The sequence below is a fragment of the Oncorhynchus mykiss genome, chromosome 16, assembly GCF_057628025.1.
Source record: "Oncorhynchus mykiss isolate SJ-2025 chromosome 16, ASM5762802v1, whole genome shotgun sequence".
Classification (NCBI taxonomy): domain Eukaryota; kingdom Metazoa; phylum Chordata; class Actinopteri; order Salmoniformes; family Salmonidae; genus Oncorhynchus; species Oncorhynchus mykiss.
The window spans coordinates 47,944,487-47,960,303 of NC_143037.1; positions in this window are offsets into that span (position 1 = coordinate 47,944,487).

The window sequence follows — 15,817 nt, forward strand, 5'->3', positions numbered from 1 at the left end:
AAGGGGGGTACCACATTTCCCCCTCAAGCTGGACGCCATTTTTGTTTCTTTCTTGTTGACGGAGCTTGCTCGTCCGGTTATACACCTGTCCGGTTACCTCCTGCGGGTGTTCTTCTCGTATAAGGCGAGAAGCGTAATGGTGTGGTCTAACGCGGGTCCTCGGGCGGAACAGCTGCCGTGGCATTTTGGCCATGCGGCCAAGTGGCTGCGTGCGCACCCCGAGGTTGAAGTTGCCCGAGTAGGTTTAGACCACAGGCACCTGTACGAGGAGGTCAGGCAGGCAGGGAGTCCTGCGCCTGTAGCGGGCATCTCGTCAGTGGTCTGGGAGGGAGTGCAGGCGCGGGGCCTGGACAACAGGCTCAAGGACCTGAATTGGTTGGGCCTCCATAAGTGCTTGCCGGTACGTGCCATCTTGTACCGGTATAGTTTGGTGCAAGATCCTCTTGTGGCAGGGAGGAGACTGTGCGCCATGCCTTTTGGGACTGTGCCTTTGCCGGACTAGTCTGGGCTAGGGCACGGGTAATGCTAGGTGTGGTTAGGAGTGATTTTGTTTTGACATGGGCTAGGCTAGAGAGAGGCGTAGGGAGAGCAAAGGGAACGGATAGGGACAGGTTTCTGCTCTGGCTTCTCATGAGTCTCTTTAAAAAGGGACTGTGGGAAGCCAGGCAGAATTTAGTCAAGACAGGGAGAGATTGGGGGGTGGAAGGGATAGTGAGAATGGTGGAAGGTGATTTGAGGGGGAAGATGAAGAGGGAGGAGAGGAAGTGGGGGAAGCATGCGGCACGGGAGAGGTGGAAAGGGGGTTTAGGGCTGGGAGTGTTAGAGTGAGTTTGGTAAGGGGATAGATTAGGGAAGGGGAGATAGGGAAAGGGTTAGGTATTGGTTAGGTATGACGGGGAGGGACGATGCTCCCCTGAGGTTTGTTTTTGTTTGATGTTTTTGTAAATACAATTAATTAAGAATGAATGAGAATTATGATTTTGTAATAGTATGAATGGTATTGATTGTAATAAATTATTTTAACCACAAAAAAAAATCAGCCTCAAGTTGGATAGAATTTGTTTTGTTGTTTGTTACGTATTGCTTGCCTTAAACTTACCTCCGTTTGTTTTGTCTTCAGTTACTCACCCGGATCATTTACCTCATTCCCGCCTGGTCGTCGGAGGATTCCGCTTCCCCATTAGATACACCTATTTACTCCCATCTACTCACCACCGCTGCCCACCACGCCACCTGGATATATCTAACCATTCACTTTCACTTGTAAATAAATACTCACCTTCTTCCTACTCTCTTTGTCCTGGTCTGCTTCTGGGTTCGATTTTGAAGAAACGTGACAAATTCTTCCAAGCAAGCTATTGTTCAGTTGATTGATGATCATGTTATGAGCCAAAAAATGTATATTGCAGTTACCATTGGTGTCAGTAGAGGTGTCAAACCTATTGAAGTAATTGCTCAATGGTAAATCTACAGGTCTAAATCTTATGGACAAAATGTTGCTTTGCTGTGTCGCTCCTCTGATCGCAGCTCCACTGAAATACATTGAATTGGTCACAGGAAAAGGATCCATTAACCAATGTAAGCATGCTAAGCTGTGTCCAATCCCCCCAAAAAACAAAAGAGGCTGCGTTTACAGAGGCAGCCCAATTCTGATATTTTTTCCACTAATTGGCATTTTGATCAATCAGATCAGCTCTGAAAAAGATCTGATGTGATTGGTCAAAAGGCCAGTTAGTCAAAGAAATATCAGAATTGGGCTGCCTGTATAAACGCAGCCAAAGAACCTCTTACTGCTGCCAATAGTCAGCTAAACGGTCTACTTCATTCACTCAGTAAAGATTAGAGAGTATCTTGTATGAGTATGAGTAAACAAATAAGAGTACAAGGAAAATAATGATTTGATCATAGCCAACCACCAGATGAACGGAAGAACAAAAAACATTACACTACCACTGCATTGGCTGACTGATCAATGGCTCAGTGCTGTGGATGATGACAGGTTTGTGGGTGTACCATTTCTAGATTTGAGTGCAGCATTTGATTTAGTGGATCATTAAATACCCTCAACAAATTACTGCATTAGGATTGGATATAGTCCTATCTAACTGACAGGAAACAGTGCACCTACAGTTGAAGTCGGAAGGTTACATACACCTTAGCCAAATACATTTAAACTCTGTTTTTCACAATTCCTAACATTTAATCACAGTAAACGTTTCCTGTCTTAAGTCAGTTAGGATCACCACTTTATTTTTAAAAAGTGAAATGTTGGAATAATAGAAGAGAGTGATTTATTTCAGCTTTTATTTCTGTCATCACATTCCCAGTGGGTCAGAAGTTTACTTACACTCAATTAGTATTTGGTAGCATTGCCTTTAAATTATTTAACTTGGGTCAAACCTTGGGTAGCCTTCCACAAGCTTCCCACAATTAGTTGGGTGAATTTTGGCCCATTCCTCCTGACAGATCTGGTGTAACTAAGTCAGGTTTGTAGGCCTACTTGCTCGCACACGCTTTTTCAGTTCTGCCCACACATTTTCTATAGGATATAGGTCAGGGCTTTGTGATGGCCACTCATACACCTTGACTTTGTTGTCCTTAAGCCATTTTGCCACAACTTTGGAAGTATGCTTGGGGTCATTGTCCATTTGGAAGACCCATTTGCGACCAAGCTTTAACTTCCTGACTGATGTCTTGAGATGTTGCTTCAATATATCCACATAATTTTGCATCCTCATGATGCCATCTATTTTGTGAAGAGCACCAGACCCTCCTGCAGCAAAGCACCCCCACAACATGATGCTGCCACCCCTGTGCATCACGGTTGGGATGGTGTTCTTCGGCTTGCAAGCCTCCCCCTTTTTCATCCAAACACAGCGATGGTCATTATGGCCAAACAGTTCTATTTTTGTTTCATCAGACCGGAGGACATTTCTCCAAAAGGTATGATCTTTGTCCCCATGTGCAGTTGCAAACCGTAGTCTGGCTTTTTTATGGCGGTTTTAGAGCAGTGGCTTCTTCCTTGCTGAGCGGCCTTTCAGGTTATGTCGATATAGGACTCGTTTTACTGTGGATATAGATACTTTTGTACCTGTTTCCTCCAGCATCTTCACAAGGTATTTTGCTGTTGTTCTGGGATTGATTTGCACTTTTCGCACCAAAGTGCTTTCATCTCTAGGAGACAGAACGCATCTCCTTCCTCAGCGGTATGACAGCTGCGTGGTCCCATGGTGTTTACACTTGCGTACTACTGTTTGTACAGGTGAACGTGGTACCTTCAGGCGTTTGGAAATTGCTCCCAAGGGTGAATTTATTTTTTTAGGTCTAGGCTGATTTCTTTTGATTTTCCCATGATGTCAAGCAAAGAGGCACTGAGTTTGAAGGTAGGCCTTGAAATACATCCACAGGTACATCTCCAATCGACTCAAATTATGTCAATTAGCCTATCGGAAGTTTCTAAAGCCATGACATCATTCTCTGGAATTTTCCAAACTGTTTAAAGTCGCTTTCAACTTACTGTGTGTAAACTCTATATTAATGCATATTTTTCTTCACCTCATCCTTTAGACTGTGTAATTCCTCATGGAAGCAGCCCTGGGCCACTTCTTTATTCAATATATACCAATGTCTTTCCTTATGCCCTGTCTGGAATTCAAGCTACTATATTTGTAAATGATAATACAATTTATACAGCAAGACAATCTATTCAACAGGTACAGGAAGATCTACAAGTGGATTTGGGACTAACCACCTAGTGGTTAGAGCGTTGGACTAGTAACCGGAAGGTTGCAAGTTCAAATCCCCGAGCTGACAAGGTACAAATCTGTCATTCTGCCCCTGAACAGGCAGTTAACCCACTGTTCCAAGGCCGTCATTGAAAATAAGAATTTGTTCTTAACTGACTTGCCTAGTTAAATAAAGGTACAATTTTAAAAAATGTAAGGGAGTGGGTTTGTCAGAAAAATGGTTTTGAACGCTAATTCAACCTAAGACATGTTAGTTTGTTCTACTAGAAAAAGGCAAACACAACATGGGATGTGATTAAGCATGGAGGGAGAGCGAATTGAGAAAGTTTTTCAGAGGAAGTGGCAGAAACCAAACTACTCGGGGTTCAGTTAGACAACTGCTTATCATGGTCAACTCAAATAACTAATCTATGTAAGCGACATCCCAGCTATAAACTCCATAAAGTACATATTGTAAAGTACATACTGCAAACTTCAAGGAGTACGGCATTCAAGGAGTTGGTCTGCTGGGAATCTGTCATCGCCCCCCCCCCCCCCCCCCCTTGCTTGAGGAACAATAGAGAACAAAACTGGAGTGCCACTGTAAGAATATGTGCATGTTCAGAAGGAAGCATCTACTGGGAAAGCATCTTAGGCAAACAACCCAAGCATTAATTGGCTTTCCCAGTAGAAACTTCCTTCTGAACATGCACATAGTCTTACAGTGCCACTCCAGTCTCATTTTCACCTCATTTAACACCTGATTTACTTAACAAGAGGCACTTCTCAATAGGTGGTCCAGGTAAGTCACGACATGGCACATGTGTTGGGGGGGGGGGTCCTCTTTTGTTCTCTATTGTTCCTCAAGCAAGGGAGAGGCGATGACATCACAGATTCCCAGCAGACCAACTCCTTGAATGCCGTACTCCTTGAAGTTCGCAGTTGTCTAAAAAACATGGGAGTCAGGTGATGTACTGTTCTGTGGCGTGGGGAAATGCAACAGCACGTGAGATAAGGAGACTGCATAATGCACAGAACAAAGCAGCAAGGATTGTTCTAAGGTGGAGATATGATAATTCTGTTGTATTCATGCACACAATGTTATTGGGGGGTCAGCTATTCAACAAGATAAAACAAATATTTAAAAAATGCTCACTTTATTTCACAGTGTACACCATTTAAAACGTCCAAACCCTATTCACAACAGGATTCAGTTGGTAAGAGACAGACATTCAGTAAATACTAGGAATAAGATCTCAACCATCCATGTCTTACCCCGGCAGAGAAGAGAAATAGAAAGAACATTGATTCAGAGCAATAATTGTTTTTTATAGTTTCTGAGAAAAACATCAATCTTTTCATAAATAAATTCAAGCAACACTTTAGGACTACTTGAAAATAATGGATTGTGATATTGTGCATGACTATGGTAGATGACTGAACCAACCTATCTTTTCAGACTGTCGGGGTATTTCTCATGATTATAGTTTATTTTTTTCTTATTTACTTTTGTATATGTTGTGTTTTTCTTTACATGTAAATATGTCCGTCTGTTATGTCTGTTTTTTGTAATCATGTGTTATTTGTGAAAATGTGATTGTATTGTTTAAAGTTTTTTAAAGAGATAGTTCACCCAAATCACAAAATGACATATCTGTTTCCTTACCCTGTACGCAGTCTATGGACAAGGTATGACAACAATCCATGCTTTGGTTTAGTTTGCCTGGCACTGTTTTCAAATGCTAACTTTTTAGCATTTGTGGCACAAATGGAATTTGAGGAGGTCAGAGACCTGGCCGTGTGGTGCCAGGACAACAACCTCTCCCTCAACATGATCAAGACAAAGGAGATGATTGTGGACTATGGGAAAAGGACCGAGCATGCCCCATTCTCATCGACGAGGCAGTAGTGGAGCAAGTTGAGAGCTTCAAGTTCCTTGGTGTCCACATCACCAACAAACTAACATGGTCCAAGCACACCAAGGCAGTCGTGAAGAGGGCACGACAAAACCTTCTCCCCCTCAGGAGACTGAAAAGATTTGGCATGGGTCCTCAGATCCTCAAAAGGTTCTACAGCTGCACCATCAAGAGCATCCTGACGGGTTGCATCACTGCCTGGTATGGCAACTGCTCGGCCTCCGACCACAAGGCACTACAGAGGGTAGTGCGTACGGTCCAGTACATAACTGGGGCCAGGCTTCGTGCCATCTAGGACCTCTATATCAAAGACCCCTGCCACCCTATTCATAGATTGTACTCTCCGCTACCGCATGGCAAGCGGTATCAGAGCGCCAAGTCTGGGTCCAAGAGGCTCCTGAACAGCTTCTACCCCCAAGCCATAAGTCTCCTGAACATCTAATCAAATGGCTACCCAGACTATTTGGATTGCCCCCCCTTTTATGCTGCTGCTACTCTCTGTTACCATCTATGCATAGTCACTTTAATAACTCTAACTACATGTACATATTACCTCAATTACCTCGACTAATCGATGCCCCCGCACACATTGACTCTGTACCAGTTCCCCCCTGTATATAGCCTCGCTATTGTTATTTTACTGCTGCTCTTTAGTTATTTCTTACTTTTATTGCTTATTTTTTTTAGGTATTTTTCTTAAAACTGCATTGTTGGTTAAGGGTTTGTAAGCAAGCATTTCATTGTACACCTTTTGTACACCTTTTGTGTTCGTCGGCGGATGTGACAAATACAATTTGATTATATTTTAAAATCTCATTCAAGTCATGGGACCAATATTATATTCGAAAGTATCTAAAAGAAATTGTGACAATCACTGAAGTCACTTGTAGATGATTTGTACATGATGAGCAAATTTTTTGACAAATCGGTCCCATGACTTGAATAGGATTTGTGCCACAAATGCTAAAATGTTAGTATTTGCAAACAGTGGCAGGTAAACTAAACCAAAGCATTGATTGCTGTCATATCTTGTACAGGGTAAGGTAACCAATGCGTAATTTTGTAATTTGGATGAACTATCCCTTTAAAGACTCTTGGAAGATTAGTTCAAAGGAGAACTAAAAGAGCTCCTATTAAAATGTCTCTCTCTCTCTCACTCTCAGTCAGAAATACACACAGGAGATGAAATCACAGCAGGACTGAGAAAATCCCACTATATGAAAGGACTCTGCCAAGGAAAGAAAGAAAGTAGGATAACGAAATAGGGATTGTAAATGTGGAAAAGGGGTTTTGTCATCGAAGCAAAAACAAATTATCCTGCCATTGTTGTCTCTCCACCAGTAGACAATGTGGTTCTGCATGATTTGTGTTAGGAGGGTAATCATGGCAGTTATCCAGGATACATCCAATCTAATGACTTATTCAGCTATTCAGAGCTGATTATTATAGCTTTTATAGATGACGAACCCTCATAATCACAATCAGACTAATGATGAGTAGCTGAAGGAAGCAGCAGACGCACAAGGTCTTATTGTTTGCTCATTCATGTTGTGTAAAATAAAGTTGCAGGCTCACTTTTTGCCAGAGACGGATTAAGGTGATACATGTCTGTGTTAGAAACAGGCCCTTCAAGATACTTCGTTTTGAGCTCATTCCAGATGTTCTAAGATGCCTGCAACCTGTCATTTTGTCTGATATACTGTTTATATAAAAGAATTAAACTAATACAGTATCTCATTTGAAACATCCTACTCATCCTAACATCCTACTCATGTGCTCATGTGATGGCATGGGGATGTCTTGTGAATTTGACTGCAGGGAGAGAGGGAGGGCAGGGCTGCACCCTAAAGGTAATGTATTGTGAATGGGTGAGCTAGTATCCACAGGTAAGGCTGTGTATATCAGGAATGGGCAACCCTTGAACCGCATGGCCCCCCTTTTGAAGGCCCTCAACTCAATAAAAAAGGATATACTGTATATATTGAAAATATATATAAAACGCAACATGCAACAATTTCAAAGATTTTGCTGAGTTACAGTTCATATAAGGAAATCAGTCAATTTAAATAAGTTCATTAGACCCAATTCTATGGATTTTACGACTGGGCTGGGGCACAGCCATGAGTGGGCCTGGGAGGGCATAGGCCCACCCACTTGGGAGCCAGGCCTACCTACTGTTGAGCCAAGCCCAGCCAATAAGAATGAATTTTCCCCACAAAAGGGCTTTACTACAGACAGAAACACTCCACATCACCCCGCCCTCCCCCCTCTAACTAGCAGGTGAAGAAGCCAAATGTGGAGGTCTGGGCTAGCATGGTTTCACGTTGTCAATGGTTGTGAGGCCGGTTGGACGTACTGCCAAATTCTCTAAAACGACATTGGTAGAGGGTTTAACATTAGATTCTCTGGAAACAGCTCGGGTGGACATTCCTGCAGTCAGCATGCCAATTGCATGCTCCCTCAAACTTGAGATATTTTAGAGTGGCCTTTTATTGTTCTCAGCACAAGGTGCACCTGTGTAATGATCATGCTTTTTAATCAGCTTCATGATGTGCCACACCTGTCAGATTGACAGATTATCTTGACAAAGGATAAAATGCCCACTAAAAGGGATGTAAACAAATTTGTGCACAACATTTGAGATAAATAAGCTTTTTCTGCATATGGAACATTTCAGGGATATTTTTTTTCAGCTTATGAAACATGGAAGCAACACTTTACATGTTGAGTTTATGTTTTTGTTCAGTGTACCGTACCAGTCAAAAGTTTGGACACACCTACGCATTCAAGGGTTTTTCTTTATTTTTACTGTTTTCTAAATTATAGAATAATAGTGAAGACATCAAAACTATGAAATGACACATATGGAATCATGTAATAACCCAGAAAGTGTTTAAAAAAATCCAAATCTATTTTATAGTAGTAACCACCCTTTGCCTTGATGGCAGCTTTGTACACTCTTGCACATATGGGTACGCAGACCCACAAGCAAGTGCAGCCCCTCATGATGACTTCAGCTCTTTTGTGGCCCCCACCCCCATCAAAGTTACCCATCCCTCGTTTAGGTAGTAGAGCTCCAGCAACATGCCCTGTCCTGTCTGCATTCCATTCCACAACCCTCTCTCTGTAGCACGGGCACTGGAACATTCCAATATGAGTCAAGATGGTAAGATTGGGGGAGGAATAAAAAAGAGAAACATTCCTCAAGTCTTTGGCTACGTTTGAAAGTTGAGACTTCATATAGTACATGTATTTTTTATTTAGCCTTTATTTTATCAGGGAGTCATACTGATGTGTAGTACATATATAGTATAGTAGCACAGTACAGTGTAGTATAGTGCGGTTGAGCAGTAAAGCACAAGAGGCAGTGCAAAATCATGAATACAGTCACAGGTGTTGTTCCGCCCTGACGCAATAGCATACGGCCAGTCACCCCATTTACCTGGGACTCTATTCATGATATAGCACTGCCTCGCGTGCTTTATTGCATTTAAAAAATATATATACATCAGGTGGGTCTAATCCGCATTCCAGCCAGTAACTAGTCCACAAGTTACCACCGGCTGAGTCTATGACGTTAAAATGCCTATTTACTCTGTTCCATCAGACTGCACAATCCACTGTGTCGTCAGGCCAGCCAGGTAATTTCTAAACTTGATCTCCACTATAAAAAGCATCTAGACATTATCTCACATTTCTTTTAGGCTAACATTTAGTTTTCAACAGCTGAGATTTCTATAAACCTTGCTGTCTGGCTCTCTGACATTTGCAACATTGTTTCAATATTCAAATTCGATCTCCAGAGGACCCATTGTAATGAACGTGTCAGGAGTCGGGACCAGACAGACAGGCAGGCAGTGTTTCTCAGCCAGTCAAAATCATAAATCAGTTGGCATCATTTTTATGGAGATATACAACGAAATGGTAAATCAAATCCAAGTGCAGCTAGTTTGCAGTCTTTCCGGTTTCAGTGTGAAGTGATTATGTTCGCTGTGTTGTTGGCTAGCTCCTCTGAACAAGTATCCAGACGAGTGAGCATTTTCTATGCCAGGTGAAATCGCGATAGGTCATTGTTATGGATGTATCCAAATAAATGTCACTAGAAAACAGCTTTATAAAAAGCAAATGCAGCTACTTTTGCTACTTTGCTGACGTGACTGTTTAGCTACCCATAGTTGTCTAGTTAGCAAGCAAGGGATAAGAACGTTGCCAGGACAGTATGGCAATGGAACATTTAGAACCAACGACTGGGTCGCGTCCATGGATACAGAACAAAAATACTGAATGACTGGGTCGTGTCTCTGGCAACTGAACCAAATCAAATCCAATCAAATCAAATCAAATTTTTATTTGTCACATACACATGGTTAGCAGATGTTAATGCGAGTGTAGCGAAATGCTTGTGCTTCTAGTTCCGACAATGCAGTAATAACCAACAAGTAATCTAGCTAACAATTCCAAAACTACTACCTTATAGACACAAGTGTAAGGGGATAAAGAATATGTACATAAAGATATATGAATGAGTGATGGTACAGAGCGGCATAGGCAAGATACAGTAGATGGTATTGAGTACAGTATATACATATGAGATGAGTATGTAAACAAAGTGGCATAGTTAAAGTGGCTAGTGATACATGTATTACATAAAGATGCAGTAGATGATATAGAGTACAGTATATACGTATACATATGAGATGAATAATGTAGGGTATGTAAACATTATATTGGGTAGCATTGTTTAAAGTGGCTAGTGATATATTTTACATAATTTCCCATCAATTCCCGTTATTAAAGTGGCTGGAGTTGAGTCAGTGTGTTGGCAGCAGCCACTCAATTCTAATAGAACGAACGACTAGCTGACTTGGGTGGCAACACTAGATTTGTGTCGGGACTATATCTTGTGGAAGGATTTTTTTATTAAAATATGTCAATCATTATTTGAATATGTTGGTAATCTGTTGCATAAAAGTGATAATGACTTCGAAGCCGGTGTTTGGAGGATATATATTGGCACGGTTTGCAGACTTCATCTAGGGCCTAACAACACTTGTGCCAATATATTCTCAAAACACCGGCTTCTCTGGCATTATCACTTAAATAAAATTGCTACCAATTAAATACAATTTAACTCTTCCACCAGAAGAAATAGTCTGAACAAAAATCAGGTTGTTAGTTCTTTTGGTCATGTTGCTACAGACGTGATTCAGTCGTAATTATTTCTACACACGCAAAGATCGGGCTGTCTGTTCTAAACAAAATGGTTGCTATGCAGGCTGGATACATAACGTTCTTGGCACTTGCTAGATAGCTAGCCAACTTCAGCTAACTCAGTCACGTCAAATATTGAACATGGAATGAGAGTACACTAGCTGCATTTTTGTTTGTTTGAGCTTTTTTTTTCTATTGGCATTTACTTGGATATGTCAATAATAATGACGTAGGTACGCGATTTCGACTGGCTCAGAAAAAGTTGTCTTGTCTCGTCTGAGCACCGTTCACTAAATGCTAGGCTGGAAGCAAGGGGAAATTATGTGTAAGTTGAGATACATACAAGAGATGATTCTGACAGCAGCATGAACATTATATTTTTATGGGGGGGTAGTGATTATTTTCAGATGGAACTGTTAGCAGGCATAGGTATGGCTGTGCCCTGCCAATACAACACGGCTTGGAACGCTGTTCATCCAATCAGCATGCAGGATCCAAACAACCAGTTTTATAATATTCAATAATACACATTGAAAGAGACATTATGCACTAAGGTATCTATCTATACATCAATGAATTACAGTCAACATTAGCAATAGGCCTGTCACATTGGCTTCTCTCACAAAAGCCATCACCCTGTATGACAGACAATACCCATTCAATGTTGACGAGTGCATGCCTCAAGGCCGTTCAGTCACTAATATATCACCAAAGCTTTGCTGCTGGAAAAATATGAATGTATCAATATTTCAATACCAAGACTGCTGAATAGGCTACTGTATATTGTTCCACAGTATCAACCATGCAATGGGCCATAAAATAATGCAATTGCTATGGGCCAAATCCGCAATGAAAATGTAAAGCGTCATAAATCTGTATATGTCTGGCATGACCCTGAAACAGTCATTTCTCCCAGGATGCCCCACCATCACTCCAGTGAAAAAAAGGAAAGATAATGAAAATATATTGTAGATTAGAAAGGAGTGCATTCAATCAAACCCAGGGAGAGCCTCAAAAACGTTCTTATCCGCATGTAAAGTAGGAAAAAATTCCAGCTCGTGCTCTGTATTTCACCGTGATAAATAAGCAGTGGTGAGGTTATACATCTGCCTTCTTAGTTTTTCTCTTGGTAGATAAAGAGTTTGGCCTATGAAGAGGAATCAGCGTTCAGGGGCAGATACATAATTTAGTTTCTCAGCCTGCTTTATCCAACCTTTGCCACCAAATAAATACAGTATGTAAAGCCCAGGGGCTCCTCTGCCTCGTTTCTCAAATAGTGGGAAACTCATTCTTCTGCTCATGATTCATTCAGATACAGTGAAGACAGAAATAGCCAATACCAGATTACACACTCTCAATTTGATGCCGATGAGTTCCCGGTGTATCTAAAGGAGTCACAACTTTATTTCAAAATGAATCATACATACAAGCAGCCTTGACTAATTTTGACAGATTCTGACTAGTTGTGTTCTTGCAATGACTAAAGAAGACCTTTGAGTAGAGTACATTCCTCCCTATTTGAACATTGCTCACCTACAGTTGAAGTCGGAACTTTCATACACCTTAGCCAACTACATTTAAACTCAGTTTTTCACAATTCCTGACAATTAATCCCAGTAAAAATTCCCTGTTTTAGGTAATTTAGGATCAACACTTTATTTTAAGAATGTGAAATGTCAGAATAATAGTAGAGAGAATGATTTATTTCAGCTTTTATTTCTTTCATCACATCACAAGTTTACACTTCCACTCAATTAGTATTTGGTAGCATTGCCTTTAAATTGTTTAACTTGGGTCAAACATTTCGGGGAGCCTTCCACAAGATTCCAACAATAAATTGGGTGAATTTTGGCCCATTCCTCCTGACAGAGTTGGTATAACTGAGTCAGGATTGTAGACTTCCTTGCTCGCACACGCTTTTTCAGTTTTCTATTTTTTTATTTTCTATGGAATTGAGGCCAGGGCTTTGTGATGGCCACTCCAATACCTTGACTTTGTTGTCCTTAAGCCATTTTACCACAACTTTGGAAGTATGCCTGGGGTCATTGTCCATTTGGAAGACCCATTTGCGACCAAGCTTTAACTTCCTGACTGATGTCTTGAGATGTTGCTTCAATATATCCACATAATTTTCCATTCTCATGATGCCATCTATTTTGTGAAGTGCACCAGTCCTATTTTGTGAAGTGCACCAGTCCATCCTGCAGCAAAGCACCCCCACAACATGATGCTGCCAACCCCGTGCATCACAGTTGGGATGGTGTTCTTCGGCTTGCAAGCCTCCCCCTTTTTCCTCCAAACATAACAACGGCCATTATGGCCAAAGAGTTGTATTTTTGTTTCATCAGACCAGAGGACATTTCTCCAAAAAGTACGATCTTTGTCCCCATGTGCAGTTACAAACTGTAGGCTGGCTTTATTTATGACGGATTTCAAGCAGTGGCTTCTTCCTTTCTGGGCGGCCTTTCAGTTTATGTCAATATTGGACTCGTTTTACTGTTGATATAGATACTTCACAAGGTCCTTTGCTGTTGTTATGGGATTGATTTGCACTTTTCACACCAAAGTACGTTCATCTCTAGGAGACATAATGCGTCTCCTTCCTGAGCGGTATGACAGCTGCGTGGTCCCATGGTGTTTACACTTGCGTACTATTGTTTGTACAGATGAACATGGTACCTTCAGGCGTTTGGAAATTGCTCCCAAGGATGAACCAGACTTGTGGAGGTCTACAATTTTCTTTCTGTCTTGGCTGATTTATTTTGATTTTCCCATGATGTCAAGCAGAGTCACTGAGTTTGAAGGTAGGCCTTGAAATACATCCACAGGTACACCTTCATTTGACTCAAATGATGTCAGTTAGCCTATCAGAAGCTTCTTAAGCCATGACATCATTCTCTGGAATTTTACAAGTTGTTTAAAGGCACAGTCAACTTAGTGTATGTAAACTTCTGATCCACTGTAATTGTGATACAGCGAATTATAAATTAAATAATCTGTCTGTTACCAATTGTTGGAAACATTACTTGTGTCATGCTCAAAATAGATGTCCTAACCGACTTTCCAAAACTATAGTTTGTTAATGTCATGTATTGTCATGTTGTGTCTTTCTGTCCTTTCCTTTCACCCTGTCTCCCTCTGCTGGTCGTATTAGGTTACCTTTTCTCCCCCGCTTTCCCCCAGCTGTTCCTTGTCTCCTCCTGACTACCTCGTCACCCCGTTTCCCACCTGTTCCCTTTTTCCCTCTGATTAGTCCCCTATATCTCTCTCTGTTTTTGTTCCTGTCCTTGTCGGATTCTTGTTTGTTGTGTTTCATGCCTGAGCCAGACTATCGTCATGTTTGCTGTAACCTTGTCCTGTCCTGTCGGAATCTGCCGGTCTATCTGAGCCTACCTATGTTTGGTTATTAAAGAAGCTCTGTTTAAGTTAGTTCGCTTTTGGGTCCTCATTCACTCACCGTAACAGAAGAATCCGACCAAGAATGGACCCAGCGACTTCGGATCCTCTCCACTCAGCCGTCGAGATCCAGGGAGCGATGCTAGGCAGACACGAGCAGGAATTGTCTGCTGCTCGACATGCCGTTGAGACCCTGGCCACCCAAGTCTCCAACCTCACAGAACAGGTTCACCATCTCCGCCTCGATCCACCGGCCACTTCCAGGGCTTTCGAATCTCCGGAGCCCAGAATCAATAACCCGCCGTGTTACTCTGGGGAGCCCACTGAATGCCGCTCGTTCCTCACCCAGTGTGATATTGTGTTTTCTCTCCAGCCCAACACTTACGCCAGGAGCACTGCTCGTGTCGCCTACGTCATATCTCTCCTTACTGGACGGGCTCGTGAGTGGGGCACGGCAATCTGGGAGGCAAGGGCTGAGTGTACTAACCAGTATCAGGACTTTAAGGAGGAGATGATACGGGTTTTTGATCGATCTGTTTTTGGGGAGGAGGCTTCCAGGGCCCTGTCTTCCCTATGTCAAGGCAATCGATCCATAACAGACTACTCTATTGAGTTTCGCACTCTTGCTGCCTCCAGTGGCTGGAACGAGCCGGCTTTGCTCGCTCGTCTTCTGGAGGGTCTCCGCGCAGAGGTAAAGGATGAGATTCTCTCCCGGGAGGTTCCTTCCAGCGTGGATTCCTTGATTGAACTCGCTATTCGCATTGAGCGACGGGTTGATCTTCGTCACCGAGCTCGTGGAAAGGAGCTCGCGTTCTCCGTTGCCCCCCTCTCCGCATCACTACCATCTTCCTCTGCCGGCTCGGGAGCTGAGCCTATGCAGCTGGGAGGTATCCGCATCTCGACTAAGGAGAGGGAACGGAGAATCACCAACCGCCTCTGTCTCTATTGCGGTTCTGCTGGTCATTTTGTCACTTCATGTCCAGTAAAAGCCAGAGCTCATCAGTAAGCGGAGGGCTACTGGTGAGCGCTACTACTCCTGTCTCTCCTTCAAGATCCTGCACTACCTTGTCGGTCCATCTACGCTGGACCGGTTCGTCAGCTTCCTGCAGTGCCTTAATAGACTCTGGGGCGGAGGGCTGTTTTATGGACGAGACCTGGGCTCGGGAACATGACATTCCTCTCAGACAGTTAAGGGAGTCCACGGCCTTGTTCGCCCTGGATGGTAGTCCTCTCCCCAGGATTCAGCGTGAGACGCTACCTTTAACCCTCACTGTTTCTGGTAATCATAGCGAAACCATTTCTTTTTTGATTTTTCGTTCACCTTTTACACCTGTTGTTTTGGGCCATCCCTGGCTAGTTTGTCATAATCCTTCCATTAATTGGTCTAGTAATTCTATCCTCTCCTGGAACGTCTCTTGTCATGTGAAATGTTTAATGTCTGCTATCCCTCCTGTTTCCTCTGTCTCTTCTTCACAGGAGGAGCCTGGTGATTTGACAGGGGTGCCGGAGGAATATCACGATCTGCGCACGGGGTTCAGTCGGTCCAGGGCCACCTCTCTTCCTCCACAC